A 5,777-nucleotide genomic window follows, 5' to 3' on the forward strand; every position below is an offset into this window, starting at 1 on the left:
TAAAAAGGGTTCGAAAAATTGATTTGGCGAAGAGACTGCTAGAAAGTTGTACCGACAGTTCAATGTGTTCAAAAATTGTAGTGTTGACTAAAACCACATTTAACGGCACGCTGAATATTGCAACATGAAACATTTTCCAAAAAACTGAAACAAGGACAGACAAGAACAATTAAACAGGCATTTTATGAAACTGACGGAAAATGTTGAATACATTTTCAACAATTTCTACGGCGTCTACAAAAAAGTGTTACGACTTTGAACAAAATGGCTGATACAGTGACGCGTAAGCAAAATGATAAAATTTACTCTAATAAGCCCCCAAATCGCACACAACCTTCATAAGTACGCACAGTAGTATACTAAAAATTCATTTGGTAGTATTTTTTATAATATAATGTATTTTAAAATAGTGACTTAGGGGTTAGAATTTTTGTCACTTTTCTACCGGGACCCAAGCTTACTCTCATGACAACAGTGAAAACGATAAATGACGATTCTCGATTCTGAATGTTTTCACAGTCACAAAGAGTACTCATCCGAAATGTACGTGTGGTTCTTCGTGGAGCTTGTTCACTAAACGTGGATATTCTATCGAAAACGAGCTTAAAATTTCAAGTTCGCGGAACATCAAGTGATCGACACAAAAATGAAGCAAAATGGTGGACCTTGAAATCTCAAGCAATAGGGCGTACACAGCGCGACACGCATCCTTGAGGGATTAGGCAGATTCACACCTTTTAACAATGGCGTTTCCTAACCGTATTTTTTAGTAACCGTGATGTCACGTAACTCACGAGTCCATAGGCAACATTCATAGAGCAAACACCCTGTTTACATCCTGTGTGTGTCTTGTACAGTATAGTTTAAACTCAGTACAGAATGGACCCACGCGACAAACCTTTAATTTTCACCTCGTTTGTTAGATTTATTTCGTAACTAATAAAATGTATACAATAATGGTTAGTTGGCCATTTACACTGAAGTCAGCTAATACAAAGACGTTATACACAATTTATGATCGATAAACTTGATCACTTCGTTGAATGGAAAGAGACGCCCATCTAGCCACAACAATCGTTTCTTTTACATTTGAATGCGACTGATTTCAAGTGAGATCGTTGAAATTATATTTATCAGAAAAACATGTCTTTAGTGACTTTAATGTAAAGAATGATAATTTTAATTGTCGAAGAATTGGACTTTGGAAGAAATGTGTGTTTTTAGACGAAATGGCTTTTACTGACATGCAGTACACCTTAAATTGGGCAACAACACGCAGCTCTTTCCCCGTTTTCATGATGTTAAGCAGGTGCTCCACCACCCCGCGAAATTAACTTATGCCGGCTTATATATACAGTTTTACTAAGGTTCTACAGCATTTCGTCGAATAACCATTTCGTTGAAAGTCCATTTTCTTGAATGACCATTTAGTCGAATGTCAAAATTATCATTATTTAAGCGTCCAATTAAACCTTAAATAAAGAAAATCACTGTACAATGGCATCCTAGGATGGTGGAGCTCAATTGTATGATATACAGATATTGTCAATAGCTAGGGCCCCCTGTATTTATGTATACAGATATATTTGTATTAAGGTGAGCTAGATGAGAGAGGGGTTATGTTGGCGACTCCTTCAACGAACAGAGTATGCAAACATACCCTATTCGTCACGTCACGTAAAACACCAACAAAACGATAAGGCTACTGTGATGGTTCTGGGCAGAGTGGTAGCGTTTGGAAAGCAGCCAACACATTTTTTTATCTTAGGAGATAAAACAGTCCAACAATACAGTATTCAATATGACTAAATAGGCGTTATCAATAGGCACCATGACAACGAGATGCTTTGTGAACCGATGAGCGTGTCTCAATTACTGAGTCACTCTGGCGCGACCGAGTTCGTAATAGTCTTCCAGAAAGACAATGACATAGTTACATATAATGATTTAATAATAGTCGTGTATCTATTTTTGTGTATACTACCGGCAGTAGTAGTTACCGTCCCCGTGTGTTATACTGCTTTCGACGATATTTGTTATCAGTCCATATTCCGGCCTTTTAATTAACGGAACTTATATGCTGTGTACCGCCGACCAAGTTATCTATCATCAAAGAATCGACGTGTTCTTGTCAACCAAGGGAGTATCATGTCAATAAGCGCTAAACTAAAGGGCTGTGTGCTGAAGACATTTGCCCGTCCACGTAAGGAACGGTTCAGTTTTTATATGACTGGGGATGCGTCGGTCAATCAAAGGTGGTCACCTGAATTTCAACAGTACAAAAACGGGGTCGTCAGTCTTTTCACTTATCAATGATTGGCTCCTTACGTTAATAATAATGGTTTCAAATACCTTGGAAAGGTGTTCCAGGTTCTCCATGTAATAATATGGTATTCGCATTCAATGCAAAAACGATGAATACGGTCAAACTGTACTGTGAGGGCGATAGGTTTGTACATTAACCCACCGGAACATTGATTGGGATCAATAGTTGTGGTTCTTGAGATACCAGTGTAAGTGACACAGACACACGTATACATCCTCTCTGTGATATTTATATTTTGTGTTCAAGATTTATATTTTAATTTACGGTTTGTTTGGTAACATCCTAAAGCATTTTAGCTGTGATTAATCTTCGTATCAGTGTCGCAGGTCTGTCACTTAATCTTTTATATATACACTTCTTTGCCCTCCACACATTTTTTTGTCTTTCTTGAATCTTTCCTGGCCATCCCACTAAATATCTGTTTTTGTCTAGAGAGAGTGTTGTAAAGTGTAGCTATGAATTCACCAGTTTGCTTTAAATTGTCACCGAGACATTTTAATAAAAAAATAAAATGATAATATAATAATAAGATTTTTGTTCTGTGTCCAGGGTTTTAAATACCTGCCCGTGTTTAATAAACAGCATGGCATTCTTATTGTTTGTTACTAGTAATTTCTTTAGCGCTTTCCATTAACTTTTCGCCTTTCATTCAAATTTCTGTTTATTCGAGTCTCGTCCCGTTCTCCCTCAATACTCGTCTCTACTCTATCCCTCTCATCAAATTTGCTCAATTGGCTGACTTCTAAAAATATTATATCTTTAATGAATGCATTGATGTACAGATGTGTAGTATTTAACTAACTTTATACTCACTTCATTACATTGCACTGAAACATCCGCTGTACATCAATTCAGGAAGTGCCCATTTATAGTGAGGATGTACATGAAGTGTATTATTTAATAGGAGTAAGATACATTGCATTGAACTTGAGATTCCCAACATTCAATTATGAACAATTTCTGTCATCCGTATTGCCCCCTAAAGGAAAACGTTTGGATACATCATTTAAAGAGAGCGTTCAGAAAGCAATGAACACAGAATGGACAGAACATGTTCTTGTGTGATATCGGAATGTAGAATGTCACGATCTACTCTGTTGTAATTGATAACATTACAAGAAACACAGAGATATAGTTGATAGTGACAACATATGTTTGTGACAGTCATTCTAGCTGCTTCTGATAGGTATCATCAATGAAGACAATGGTTAGCAATAAAATATACACACTTACTGGAACTTTATACAGGAAGGAGAAAACTTCGATATTGTTCAAAACATTATAGATAGCCTCACAATAACATTGATTTAGTTACTGATTGATTTAGTTTAGTTACGTGTAAAATTCATATATTTCTTGAATGTTGCCAACTAAAGACTGACACAATGAATCAAGAGGGTTTAAATATTTATAATCGAGCAAGACAACATAACATCCGATCACTACAGACAGCATAGATACACCCAGAGCTCCCCAAGACTGAATCCGTATCAAACAAAACACTTACAATCAGAGAGCATGTCGTCAGGAGGAAAGCTTTTAATAATCAGAATCACGTGACCTGATTCGATGTGACACGTGATAGTATGAACATAAAGCTACATTTCCTCTCTTAGAAAAACAGAGCGATGGTTATGTATGGTTTTATTAAAAGAAGCATTGATGACAAACAATATCTGTATTGAGGTTCGTCGGACGGCTTTGAAAACAACACAACAAAGCCATCTTGTCTCTGTCTGATATTGATATTCGTAAAAGTCTTTGTCTAATGAGTGATATTGATATTCGTAAAATATTCGTCTTATAAAGTCAAAAGGAAGGAACATTAATTGTGCTTGTATTAAAGGCTTCAAATATAATGTTGCCGACAAAACAACTTTGAAAAAAAGGTTAAATAATTTCACAAGGCCACACTTCACGAATAGTGTTGCAACATGACTTTTCTCTTTTTGAGATGGTACGTAGTTTGTGACTTCAACATATATTGTGTGCTTGTGAATTGAGTAACGGTCATCAAACTTAGCCAAAGTTTAACTAATTAAAGCATTTATTTCTTATATACTAATTATTTCGCATCAAAATAATCAATATGCAAGATAATAAATGATATAGTTTTCTGTATCAATAACATTAGTAACATGCCGTGCAATAATTGCAATATATCGAATATAACGAAAATGCAACATCAAATTATCAGCCCTCAACGCCGACGGTTGTCGTTTGAATCCAGTCCAACGCTGGTGGCTCCGTAGCACGTTTTAACATAATACATGTATATTGTAGCTCGCTTATACATGTGTCATGGTGAAAGTGCCTCCCTTTCATACTTACTAATAATTAACACAAACGCCATTATTTTTTATTGGGCTGCTTGGGCGATTTACAGGACTTGACTCTCGCAACAGTAACGTCGGCATAGTAATGTTGATACGCTAAACTGACCGTATTGCAGTCGTGTCATTTACCTGATCCTGCCGTTCTGATAAACTACAATAGGCTAGGTCCAGCGGCCATTTTTTTCAAATGTGTCATTGGATGACATTATTTTAAATCTATTCATCCGTGACCCCGTTTAGTAATCTTCATCGAAATGAGTAAAAAAAATTGAGTATAAATTTGGTTGAAAAAAATCTTTCATTTAAAAAGAACATCCGTGGAGCACAGACGACTTATGAAATAATATAATCCAAAGCCTAATATAGTGGTCTCAAAGCATTCAGCCAAGTACTGATATCAAGAGCTGGGACATGCAGTGATAATACTAAAAACTAAGAACAGCGTGAGTGTAATTAACTCTCAGACTAGCCACCTCAATGTAAATAAAATGTATATGACACCTTGATAAGAGCCAGATATGTGCTCGTCGTTGTTTTCACTGTGCGTTTTGACTCACGAGTCAACAATACAAACGCTATAGTATCTAATCATAATATACAAAGCAATTTAATTTAATTTGAGCGCATGATACATTTACGTTAAGCGTGAAACGCATATCTGCCAAAGTGGTTTAAATTATTCACGGGACGATGTATGCTTGTATTGTATGCTAGCATGAAGTCATGTTTTTCGCCAGATGCAGTTTTTTCACAATTATAACCAAGCCTTGCCGGCTATGATGGTATTGTATTTGTTTTAGACATGATCACATTCAGTGCATGCACGTTACCTCACGGACAACAGCGGACTAATTAGCATAGAAAGAGTGTCACCATCTGCGCATGTCCGAATTTGTAATGAGACTTGCGTACGACAGTTGCGTGTGAACAATGCAGTTCGTTTAAATATAATTGAAAACTCAAGAGTAATTTCCTGATACTAATTAAACATCTGTTATGTTCGTGTTTTAATTAATTGGACTCACCATACTGTACTCGGACCGAATAACCGCGGAGCGCTACAATTTCATAAATTTGCATATGGTAATTACCTTAATTATTTCGATGTAAATACA

The sequence above is a fragment of the Saccoglossus kowalevskii genome, chromosome 1 (genome assembly GCF_978046115.1).
Source record: "Saccoglossus kowalevskii chromosome 1, keSacKowa6.1, whole genome shotgun sequence".
Lineage (NCBI taxonomy): Eukaryota > Metazoa > Hemichordata > Enteropneusta > Harrimaniidae > Saccoglossus > Saccoglossus kowalevskii.